Source organism: Aquarana catesbeiana, linkage group LG08 (genome assembly GCF_042186555.1).
Source record: "Aquarana catesbeiana isolate 2022-GZ linkage group LG08, ASM4218655v1, whole genome shotgun sequence".
Classification (NCBI taxonomy): domain Eukaryota; kingdom Metazoa; phylum Chordata; class Amphibia; order Anura; family Ranidae; genus Aquarana; species Aquarana catesbeiana.
In genome coordinates, this window is record NC_133331.1 from 256,421,004 (window position 1) to 256,434,581 (window position 13,578).

Consider the following 13,578-nt stretch of genomic DNA (forward strand, 5'->3'; position numbering starts at 1 on the left):
TCCTCAGAATTGAGTGATTCCATTTTTTTTCCCCCTGCTTGATCTGCAAAAAACAGTTGCAATTGACTACAGTTTCTTTCTTTTTTTTAAGTGTTTCTGAAAGCCAGAAGGTTGGCACGTTAAATGAAAATAGTTTTGAGGCATGTATGTGATTAGTTTTTTTTCTACAAAATTAAACAATTGAATGAACATTTTCCACGAGTGATGATTCCATACTTTTTTGCCAAGGGTTGTATTAGCCGATTGGAAGAAAAGAGGTGGAAGGCGCGTGATCAAACGCTTGGATCAAGATAATACAGTTTATTCATATACAAAAATAGATAAATGCATATAGAAAAAAAATCCTACGTATTCATAAAAGCTGGGTTACAAAATATACACATTAGAAATTTGTAACCCAGCTTTTATGAATACGTAGGAATTTTTTCTATATGCATTTATCTATTTTTGTATATGAATAAATTGTAATATCTTGATCCAAGCGTTTGATCACGCACCTTCCACCTCTTTTCTTCCACTTGTCCTTCTTCGGACCACCCCTGGTCAGTTTAGGCAGCGGGACACGCATGATCATCTTCTATTTTTCTTCTTTTGAAAATACTACCACTCTATACCAACAACGCCATCACAAGCGCAGGAGTAATTCTTTCTTTGTCTACATTGTAATAGCCGATCTCTGAGTCAGACCAATTGTTTGAATGGAGCATAGCAAATATCCATCCAGTTCTCATCATCCATATCTGGAATATCAAGTAGCCACTTATGTCTGAGGGTAGTCAAATTGGGTAAGTGCCACCATTAGAAGATGAGAGTACAATGTTGAGGCTGGTTTGTTAAGTGAGTCTGAGCGAAGGAAGGCCTCTAAATCAGAACTCTTTAGCTGTATTGACTGATAAAGAAAATTGGCTGCTGAAGGCGTGAGCAAGCTGCCGGTGTCTGAATAGATAGTGGGATGGAACATTATATTTTGACCGTAAGAGAGCAGGGCATCAGCTCTGCCCTAGCTATGTATGAGAAGCACTGTGCTACATTAACTGGAAATTGCGCAATCGTGCATCACTATATGCAAATTAAATTTATAGAATTTTTAAACATGAATTGAACTTTCTTTTGTTTGTATTTAATCACCACTAGGTTTTTTTATTTTTTGCTATATGAATGGAAAAATACAGAAAAAAAAACAGGTTTTCTTAGTATCTGTTATAAAATTCCTTTATTCCTTTATTAATTTAGACCAACATGTAGTCTGCTAAATTTCTTTGGTAAAAATAACCCAAATCAATGTTTATTATTGTGTGAAAGTTATAGGGTCTACAAGCTATGGTATTTACAGTGATCAGCATAAATGAGTACACCCCTTTTGAAAAGTAAGACTTTACTCAATATCTCAATGAACACAAGAACAATCTCCAAAATTTTGACAAAACTGAGTTTTATAGAACATTTTATTTATCTCATTACAAGTAAGGTTAATAATATAACTTATACATATATAAAATATAACTGATTACAAAGTCTTCAGTTTTATTCAAATTAGTTGATGCCAAAACGAATACACCCCACAACAAAAACTACTACATCTAGAATTTTGTTTGTCCTCCATGATTTGTAAGGACAGCAGCAAGTTTTCTAGGCATGGAATGAACAAGTTGGCGACATATTACAACATCTACAGTATATTTTTCCATTCTTCAAGAGCAACCTCTTTTGGAGCCTGGATGCTGGATGGGGAGTGATGCTCACCTTGTCTCTTCAGAATTTTTCATAGGTGCTCGATTGGGTTCAAATCAGGAGACATACTTGGCCACTGAATCACTTTCACCCTGTTCTTCAGGAATCCAACAGTGGCCTTAGATGTGTGTTTTGGATCATTGCCATGTTGGAAAAGTGCACGACCACTAAGCATCTTCTTTCAATATAGAGCAGTGCATCTGTGAATTCATGATACCATCAATGAAATGCAGCTCCCTGACACCAGCAGAACTCATGCAGTCCCACAGAAGGACACTGCCACCATCATGTTTCACTGTAGGCACCATGCATTTTTCTTTGTACTCCTCACCTTTGTGATGCCATACAGTTTTGAAGCCATTAGTTCCAAAAACATTTAACTTGGTCTCATCACTCCAGAGTACAGAGTCCCAGTAGTCTTCTCCAAATTCTAGGCAGACTTTTTTGTGTATGGGCTTTAGGAGAGGCTTCCTTCATGGACGACACCCATACATGCCATTCCTCTGCCGTGTACGCCGTATTGCGTTACTTTAGGTCAGTGTTCCTCAACTCCAGTCCTCAAGGCGACCCAACAGGTCATGTTTTCAGGATTTTTCTCAGATGAAACGGCTGTGGTAATTACTAAGGCAGTGCAACTGATAAAATCATCTGTGCAAAATAATGGAGATCCTGAAAATATGACCTGTTGGGGCATCTTGAGGACTGGAGTTGAGAAACACTGCTTTAGGTAACTGCAGTGAACTTTTCTTCAACCTTTTCTTCAACATTCTCATCAGAAGAAGCTCCTGTCGAGGTGTTAACTTCCATGGATGGCCTGGATGTCTCTGTGAGATGGCTGCAGTTCCATCTCTGTTAATTTTTTTGTATCACTTTTGCTACAGTATTCTGACTGATAAATAAAGCATTGCTGATCTTCTTGTAGCCTTCACCTTTCTTGTGTAAAGAAATTTTCTTTCTCAGGCCTTATGAGATTTCTCTTCCATGTGGTGCCATGCTGACAGCATGAAATGGGAAGGTGTTTTCTTTATTAGACCCGTTTCACACTGAAGCACCGCTAAAGCACAGGGCATTTTTGTGGTGCTTTAGCGGGTCGCTTGTGGCGCTTTTAGGGTGCTAGCGGGGCGGTTTTTTTTAAGGTCATGTGACAATGTGACCTTAAAAAAAATACAAAAAGCACCCGTTTTGTGGCGCTTTGAAAGTGCTTTTTAGGTGCTGTCCATTCATTTCAATGAATTGCTCCTAAGACTTTCATTGGGGTGTTTTCATTTTAGCAACATGATCTTGAATGAATTTGTTAGGAAAAATACTTTTTTGTGTGTGCAAATTACCAAATCTTGGTTGCAATCAATGGCCCGCATTTGTGGGAGTATTTTGTTGAAAATGTTGATTCTGAAAAAAAAGTAAAGTAAAGGTTTTCTGATAAATCTGGGTGTACTCCATTTATGCTGAGCAATATATGTAAATGTGTGTGTGTGTAGATACAGTATCTCACAAAAGTGAGTACACCCCTCACATTTTTGTAAATATTTTATTCCATCTTTTCATGTGACAACACTGAAGAAATGACACTTTGCTACAATGTAAAGTAGTGAGTGTACAGCTTGTATAACAGTGTAAATTTGCTGTCGCCTCACAATAACTCAACCCACAGCCATTAATGTCTAAACCGCTGGCAACAAAAGTGAGTACACCCCTAAGTGAAAATGTCCAAATTGGGCCCAAAGTGTTGATATTTTGTGTGGCCACCGTTTTTTTCCAGCACTGCCCTAACCCTGTTCACCAGAGCTTCACAGGTTGCCCCTGGAGTCATCTTCCACTCCTCCATGATGACATCACGGAGTTGGTGGGTGTTAGAGACCTTGCGCTCCTTCACTTTCCATTTGAGGATGCCCCACAGATGCTCAATAGGGTTTAGGTCTTGAGAAATGCTTGGCCAGTCCATCACCTTTACCCTCAGCTTCTTTTGCAAGGCAGTGGTCATTTTGGATGTGTGTTTGGGGTCGTTCTCATGTTGGAATACTGCCCTGCAGCCCAGTCTCCAAAGGCAGGGGATCATGCTCTACTATGTCACAGTACATGTTGGCATTCATGGTTCCCTCAATGAACTGTAGCTCCCCAGTGCCGGCAGCACTCATTCAGCCCCAGACTATGACACTCCCACCACCATGCTTGACTGTAGGCAAGACACACTTATCTTTGCACTCCTCACCTGGTTGCTGCCACACACGCTTGACACCGTCTGAACCAAAAAAGTTTATCTTGGTCTCATCAGGCCACAGGACATGGTTCCAGTAATCCATGTCCTTAGTCTGCTTGTTTTCAGCAAACTTAGCGGGCTTTCTTGTGCATTATCTTTAGAAGAGGCTTCCTTGTGGGACGACAGCCATGCAGACTAATTTGATGCAGTGTGCGACGTATGGACTGAGCACTGACAGGCTGACCCCCCCCCCTTCAACCTCTGCAGTAAGGATGAGCCGAACACCCTCCTGCTCGGTTCGCAGCAGAACATGCGAACAGGCAAAAAATTTGGCATTACACACGAACACTGTTAAAGCCTATGGGACACGAACACGAAAAATCAAAAGTGCTAATTTTAAAGGCTTATATGCAAGTTATTGTCATAAAAAGTGTTTGGGGACCTGGGTCCTGCCCCAGGGGACATGTATCAATGCAAATTTTTTTTTTTAAATACGACCATTTTTTTGGGCGCAGTGATTTTTTTAATGCTTAAAGTGAAACAATAAAAATGAAATATTCCTTTAAATATCATGCCTGGGGGGTGTCTATAGTATGCCTGCAAAGTGGCACATTTTTTCCGTGTTTAGAACAGTACCACAGCAAAATTACATTTCTAAAGGAAAAATTGTAATTTAAAACTGATCGCAGCTGTAATGAATTGTCTGGTTTCGGCAATATAGATAAAACTCATTGAAAAAAAGAGCATGGGATCCCCCCTCAGTCCATTACCAAGCCTTTTAAGTGTGGTATGAATATTAAGGGAAACCCCGAACCAAAATTTAAAAAAAAAATTGCGTGGGGGCCCCCCTAAAATCCATACCAGGCCCTCCAGTCTGATATGGAAATAAAGGGGAATCCTGCGCCAATTTTTTTTAAAAAATGGCGTAGGGCCCCCCCAATCCATACCAGACCCTTCAGATCTGGTGTGGATTTTAAGGGGAACCCTGCGCCAAAATTTTAAAAAAATGGCGTAGGGGGTCCCCCTCCAATATCCATACCAGACCCAAGCACGCAACCTGGCAGCAACCTGGTCTGACCCCAAAACACCTTGTCCCTATGTTAATGGGGACAAGGGCATCATCCCCACAACCCTTGCCCGGTGGTTGTGGGGGTATGTGCGTGGGGGGGCTTATCGGAATCTGGAAGCCCCCTTTAACAAGGGGACCCCCAGATCCTGACCTCCCCCCTATGTGAATTGGTAATGGGGTACCCAATCGTACCCCTACCATTTCACAAAAAAGTGTCAAAATGGTAAAAAAGACAAGACACAGCTTGGGACAAGTCCTTTATTAAAAAATAAAAAAGTCCCACGATGCAAGTTCATGCCGCCCGACGGACCGAAAAAAAATCCGCAACCGATCTGCCCCCATGGGAGGCTCCCGCCAACTGATGCGTTTTCTCTGACAGTTCTTATATAACTGAGGGCGGGGCCACCCGGTGACGTAACCGGGATACCCCGCCCCCTCTGACTTCACAGGGGCTTCCCCATGGCGTCAGAGGGGGCAGGGTCACCCGTTTACATCACTGGGTTGCCCCGCCCCCTCTGACGCCACGGGGAGGCCATGGGGAAGTCCCGGTGGCGTCAGAGAGGGCGGGGTCACCCGGTTACATCACCGGGTGGCCCCACCCTCAGTTATATAAGGACTGTCACAGAGAAGAAGTATCACTTGGCGGGAGCCGTCGAGCAGGGTGAACTTACATCGTGGGACATTTTTATTTTTTATTTTTTTAATAAAGGACTTGTCCAAAGCTGTCTCTTGTCTTTTTTACCATTTTGGCACTTTTTTTGTGAAATGGTAGGGGTACGATTGGGTACCCCATTACCAATTCACACAAGGGGGGAGGCCGGGATCTGGGGGTTCCCTTGTTAAAGAGGGCTTCCAGATTCCGATGAGCCCCCTGCCCGCATACCCCCACAACCACCGGGCAAGGGTTGTGAGGATGAGGCCCTTGTCCCCATCAACATGGGGACAAGGTGTTTTGAAGTCAGACCTCAAAGCACCCTCCCCATGTTGAGGGCATGTGGCCTGGTACGGTTCAGGAGGGGCGCTCTCTCGTCCCCCGCTCTTTTCCTGCGGCCTGCCAGGTTTCGTGCTTGGATAAGGGTCTGGTATGGCTTTTGGGGGGGACCCCTACGCCATTTTTTTTTTATTTCAGCGCAGGGTTCCCCTTAATTTCCATATCAGACCTGAAGGGCCTGGTATGGATCCTAGGGGACCCCCACGCAATTTTTTAAAAAAATTTTGGTTCGGGGTTCCCCTTAATATTCATACCAGACCCAAAGGGCCTGGTAATGGGGGGGGGGGGGGGGGATCCTATGCTCTTTTTTTCAATGAGTTTTATCTATATGGCCAAGACCCGACAATTCATTACAACCGCGATCAGTTTTAAATGACAATTTTTCCTTTAGAAATGTCATTTTGCTGTGGTACTGTTCTAAACACGGGAAAAATGCGCCACTTTACAGGCATACTATAGACACCCCCCAGGCATGATATTTAAAGGAATATTTCATTTTTATTGTTTCACTTTAAACATTAAAAAATCACTGCTCCCGAAAAAACGGCTGTTTTTAAAAAAATTTTTTGCATTGATACATGTCCCCTGGGGCAGGACCCGGGTCCCCAAACACTTTTTATGACAATAACTTGCATATAAGCCTTTAAAATTAGCACTTTTGGTTTTTCATGTTAGTGTCCCATAGACTTTAACGGTGTTCTGGCGGCTTTCGAATTTGCCACGAACACCGCATATGGTTCGCTGTCCGGCGAACACCCGATGTTTAAGTTGAACTTACGTTCGAATCGAACATCTGGCTCATCCCTACTCTGCAGCAATGCTGGCAGCACTCATACGTCTATTTCCCAAAGACAACCTCTGGATATGACGCTAAGCATGTGCACTCAACCTCTTTGGTCGACCATGGCAAGGCCTGTTCTGAGTGGAACCTGTCCTGTTAAACCGCTGTATGGTCTTGGCCATCGTGCTGCAGCTCAGTTTCAGGGTCTTGGCAATCTTCTTATAGCCTAGGCCAGTGATGGCGAACCTTGGCACCCCAGATGTTTTGGAACTAAATTTCCCATGATGCTCAACTAAACTTTAGAGTGCATGAGCATCATGGGAAATGTAGTTCCAAAACATCTGGGGTTACAAAGTTCGCCATCGCTGGCCTAGGCCATCTTTATGTAGAGCAACAATTCTTTTTTTCAGATCCTCAGAGAGTTCTTAGCCATGAGGTACCATGCTGAACGTCCAGTGACCAGTATGAGAGAGTGAGAGCGATAACACCAAATTTAACACAACTGCTCCCCATTCACACCTGAGACCTTGTAACTAGGGTTGCCACCTTTTGTTAAAGCCAAACCTAAACACTTTAGTGGTGCACGACATCTCTTCTTTTAGTATATGCTATAAGAAAAAGACTAGACCTGGGACACTTGGTTGCCTCAAGGAGAACAGTAATGTGTAACGTAGTGGGTGTGGCCGAATTGTGAGTGTTATGCATGGAATACAGGGGTCTGGAATATTTGTCCCCTGCAAAATGCAGGGGACAGGAGTGTGGAATGCATAGTAGGAGTCATGAGTACAAAACAGAAAGAGTACAACAGTCAGGGGTGTGTAACACACAGTGTAGGGGTAAGAAGAGCGCAAAATTCCCCCCGCAAGCAATACTCTCCTCCATGTTACCCTTTCATCAAATATCCCAACTTCCTCTCCTGCAAAAAAAATAAAAAAGCCAGCACTAATCTTTATGCTCACTCTCCACCCCACCAACAAAAATAATTTATCCCCGTCCCAGAACAATTCCCCCCTCAAAACAAATCCTCTTCCCCCTTCCTCAGCACAAGTCCTTCTCCACTATCCCCAAAATCCCCAGTCCTAGCCCCCCTTCTTCCCAATCCCAGCACTTATCCCTGCCCCCCTCAATTCCCCCTCCTAATAGAAATCCTCTTCCCCAACCAGTACAAGCCCTCCTTCCCCCAATACCCCTCTCAGAATAAATCCTCTGCCACCACCAAATTCTACCTTCCAGCACAGCCTCCCATTCCAGCCTCCCCTCCTCCCCAAAAAAATCTCTCTTGTAGTATAAATCTTTCTCCTCCTCCCACCCCCCAACAAAAAAAAGAAATCCCACATCTAGCACAAACCTCTCCCTAAAAAAAAATCCCCCTTTCCAGCACAAATCTCCTTCCACCCCACAAATCCCTATCCCAGCACAGCTCCTCATTCCAGCACAAATACCCCACCCCAACATCCCCCAAGCATAAATCCTCCTCCCAGTACAAATTCTCTCCCACAAATTCCCCCCTTCCAGCACAACATGCTCCCCATCCTGTAACAATTCCTCTCCCCTCATCTTCTCCAGCACAAATCCTCTTTCCTTCAAACCCCTCCTACACAAGTCCTCTCCCCAGTTCCATCACATATCTTCCCACCTAAATCCCCCCTGCCATACAAACTTTTCCCCCGCAAACACAAATCATCCCTTCTGATACAAATCCAAACCTCCCAACTGTCCCAGTTTTAATGGGCCTTTCCTGATATTTAAACAAAATCCCAGCGTCCCATGAATCCGGGCTGAGTCCTGGAGCCCAGTGCTGGAGCAAGTTCTGGCACTTGGCTCCACTTGGCTCCGGCAGGAAAAAATAATAAATGCACATATTTTTTTTCTGCAAAAATATGGGCTTTTATTATTTTTTTCTAAAAATGTGAACTTATCCTTTACCACTAAACCTAGTCCTGCATCAAGAGCACCTGCGGCATGTTTCTATCAGTGCAGATTCCCTTTAAGAACTTTTTAATGTAAGCTACCAGAGGTAGGGACAGTTACAAATGTAAAACTGTTAAATTGTAATGTATTCCATGGGGCGTTAAAACTGTCAGCTTATCTCGGAAGCACTTTGGCCCTTGAAAATATTCTTCTGAGTATGAGAAGGTGTAATCTACTCGATGGGTCATATGACTTTCTCAGGCTATTGGAAAAACTACATCCACCATATGATAATTTCTCAATGAATGAGTGACAATGACCCACCTTCAGAGGAGACTGTATACATCAAAGCTAATTTATTACTCAAAAAGTGTAAAGTTACTGGATTGCAAACAGGTGCCAAAATTTCAAGTGTGCCATTTGCAGCTTAAGGTAGGCAACCCCCCTTCCCCTGTGCTGCCATTTAGCTAGATGGTACAAGTATGCTCCCAACACTGAAGGATCAAGCATAATGGCTTATTCAAAGACTGTTCATATGCAAAATTTTTGGGTAATTTTGGCAATAACATGACTTAAAGCTAAGTTCCAGGCTAGGATGAAAGTAGCTCCAGAACAATCGAGCAAGAACCCCCCCCCTCCTTCGTTTTTTTTATACTTTTCCTTTTTTTGCCGTTTTGTACTTTTTCTGTATTTCTCCGTCTGGCCTTCTGTCCTACCTACCGTGGCGAGGTACGTCATCTCTGGATTTGCATCGGCCCCTCCCCTCGCTGCCTTCTGGGACCTGTGTCTCAGAAAATGACGGGGCATTTCACGAAGCGCAGCGCGACTCGCGCATGTGCAGTATGAAACAAGCTGTGAAGCCTGAAGGCTTTACTGCCGGTTTCCCTGAGTTGCATTGCCGGAGCCTGCACCCAATCCGATGGACAAAATCGGCTTCAATGGGTTGACATTGCGGGATCCCTGCTGCTGACTTTTACATCTTTTGTTTAGAGGCTGGAACTCCACCTTAATCCCCCAGAACATTATGTATTTTCTGAGGGAATTAACTTTGTGCATAAGTTTGTGAAAAAACGAACCTGGTGTTTGTTTGGGGCGTATACATTCACTATAGTGTATGTTACCTGGTTGATATCACACACCAACACCAAATATCGACCTTGTGCATCCATAAGCTTTGTATGTAGTACAAACGCTACACTATCTCTTATGGCAGTCATTACTCCTTTGGTTTTCAAGTCTGCATTAGCAAAAAAAATGTGTGGAAAATTCTTGTTTTGACATATTGGGGCGGATGTGCCACAAAAATGCGTTTCTTGGGCGCATAGTATGTCAGCTTTATTTGTTAATGCTTCTTTCCAGAGGGATTTTCTCTTTGCTGGGTGATTAAGCCCTTTGGAATTAATGGAAATGAATTGGATAGCCATGAGATTGGTTGTTTAGGTGTGACGTTTGTGATTCGCATGTAGACTGAAGTAAGGTAAGGAACAGAAACTAAAGGCTGTTTAGCCTAGAGAAGGGGGGGGGGGAGGGGAAAAGATCTTCCCCAGGGACTTTTAAGGTGCTATTTAATAGACAATATATTCAAAAAATACTGTACAATCATACTAAGTAAAAATTGATATTTATTTGTATTAAATCACATTAAAATATTTATGCCTCACTTCACGAGTGAGACATGTTAATAAGAACAATATGACATAGACAATGTCACCCAAAGATCATTATCACATTTAGACAATGCAACAAGAAGCAACTACTTAAAGGTGCCAAGACAATCAGCCGCTCTCGACATGTTTCGCTCTAATACGAGCTTCTTCAGGAGTTTAGAGGCAATGATTGTGGCGGACTCAGGCTGTAGCACATTGATCCGATATAAATGCTTCAATGGAATGACAGTACTGCTGCTGGTTTCAAACCAAGGAGTTATCATATATGAGGGGTATCGCTGCCATGCTATGACCACAGGGGAATATAAAGTTTAAGGAGTGGCCCTGGAACATAAAAGTATAACGGCAAATATTGTCATATAAGTGGGGATGGCATCATAAACAAGTGAAGAAGGTTCACTAATAGCTGCAAAGAAGAGCGATCACCAGCAGAGATGTTTTTTCACAGATAGTTGTCCGGCACGCAGACTGGGGGGAGCATCACGCTGCCTCCGTAGGATCGCACCGGTGAGGTGCTCCTTCATGTGAAAATCTGAATATGTGGTCTTCCATGTTTGTAGGGTTGGTACTCACTGTGACCCTGGTAGAAACTTTATCCTGTTGATCTGTACGCTGAGAGAGTTCAGTGGGTTGAATAGATCTTATCGCGACAAGCTGGATATTTAAAAGGCGGGTGTAATGCTCCATACATAGAAAAAAAAAACAAAAGAAGAGAAGAAAACACACTTGTAAGGCATAACAAGTGAAGCAACAATGCAACTTTTCATAAACTGCTATGTTAACCATGAGGGAAATTTCCTTCATATGGAACTTATTTAGGGTCGGCCGTGTGCAGCTAACTGCTGCTCAAGTACCTTAGGGGAAGAGTTCTAGCCCAACTGTTAATGGTTACTCTGGCATTTTTAAACTGGACATAAGGTTACTCCGGATTCGCAAATGGTGTTATTTATGCGATTTGGCGTTTTTGTGCGTTACGGTTTTCCAGTCAGGGTTAGATGAGCGTCGGTTGGTCGTAAGACTTCCTTCATCTTCTGGGTTAGGAAGAATGTTCCATTCTTTCAGTAATGAGATGCCTTTGTCCAGGGAGTCCACAACATACATTTTATCTTGTTTGATGATTGAAATTTTAGTAGGGTAACCCCATCTATAGGGTATGTTGTGGTTCCTGAGCACTTTTGTAATAGTGTTCAGGTTGCGCCTTTTTTGCAGTGTATGCTGAGATAGATCAGCATAGAATTGTAATTTTTGGAAGCGGGATGGAACATTTCCTTGTTTGCGCATTGTTTGCATTAGCTGATCTTTAACGTGAAAGAAGTGCAGGCGCAGGATCACATCTCTGGGAACCGCATCTGGGAGATATGTGGGTTTTGGCAGACGATGTATTCTGTCAATGGTGACATCTATTGCAGAGAGGTCAGGCAGAAGAGCAGTAAATAAGTCTGTCGCATATGCTCGTAGCTCTGATGTTTGGACTGATTCGGGGATCCCCCTAATCTTGAGGTTGTTCCGCCTGGACCTGTCCTCAATATCTGCGATTTTATTTTTAATCCAGGCGAATTCTTCTTCTCTATCTTCGTTTGCATCTACTAGATCGTTTATAGTGGAGGCAAAATCCCCCATCTTGTTTTCAACATGCTCTATTCTGGCCTCTACTGCATTCAGCTCCCCACTAAATCTATGTATACAGTTCATCATATCTGCTTGGATGGTGCTTCTCAAAGATACCAGCATGTCCTTTAGCACAGTGTCCAGGACAGGCTGGTTCATAGTGGGGAAGGTATTAATGGATTCTGGGAGCTCCCTGGTATCATCCCCTGATTCCGTTACAGGGCTCAATGCGGGGCTGCATCCTCCTCCATCCAGCTTTAGTTTAGCTTTTGCTGGGCTCCCAGATGGTGAGGAGGAGGGGAGAGATTGCTGGCTGCTGTATGATATATTATTTTTGGGGGATGAGGTGGCAGTGTGTGGAGCGGGATCGTCTTTGTGAGGCAATGTGGGTGAATGGCCGGCGCCATCTTGCCTACCTCCATGTAGCGGCTGTGAGAAATAGTCCGTCAGCCGTTGAGGCCTGGATGTGCCTTTTCGCTTGCCCATCATGCCCTCTTGGTATGCCCGGACCGGACTGCCAACTAGGGGAAGAAAAATCCGGGGTTGCTTGTGCCGATTTCAGCCGCTGTGTCCGCCGGTTGGCCGGAGCTCTGGGTTCAGGCAGCCATTCAGCTCCGTTGCAGGCCACGCCCCCACATTATGTATTTTCTGAAAGCAAAGGCCCTGTAGAATAAAAGGATGGTAGTTGCACATTTTTCTATCACATGATATTTGTGCAACTGTTTATTAAATGCAAAATTGAATGCAGGAAAAAATATAATAAAATGAATTTTAGTGCAAACACACATAGTATACTGTAATACCAATTTTTGGTAAAATATAAAAGATGAGGTTGTGTCAATTAAATAGATAACAAACATGCCAAGTCTTGCAATTGTGTGCGCCCATATCACAAAAAACGACGGTACCCAAAAATCTCCATAGGTGACACTTTAAAAGCCGTTACAGCTCATCAGTTTAGAGTTTACTAGGAGCTCTTGTGCTAGAATTTTTGCTCTCATTCTGAAGATCCCAGAGGTTTAAATTTGCGTGTGCACCCTACGCATGCATTTGCGCATGTGTGTGGGAAAATGGGGGTTATGGCAAAAAAAAAGAAAACAATGCACTGTGAAATCACTTTCAAGCTGGGAGTTTACTGAAGAAAACCCGCACAAGCAGGTGGCTGCAGTAGAGCTGAACTATTTAAAGCCCAACTCTCAGAAACCTAAAAAATATCCTTGCAGTGAGGCTGCAAGGGTTAACTGCTCAATTTTATCTAGGGAAGAGCAGAAGCGCTTTTACATCCCTGATACTTTACTCTACCAGCAAACGGTGCTTCCCATGCTCCAACAGAGAACTGCTCCTCAGCATCATGTCAATTTATTTAGCTAAATAAGTTCCAGGAGCATCAAAGCAAAGGGTATGGCTTGAGTGAGAAACGTGTCCCCTGCCAGCATACTTTAGAAAAGGACCCTCTCTCTCTGGGTAGAAACAGAGGTCTCTCTCCATAGGTTTGACGCACTCCCTGAGCAGGGACATCTTTAACACAGAGCAAAAGGGGCAGCTCCACCGGGCCCAGTCATTAATGTGGGGCCCAAAGCAGCTGCCCCTTGAGCCCACGCTGCCTGCAAATAGTTGATAAGT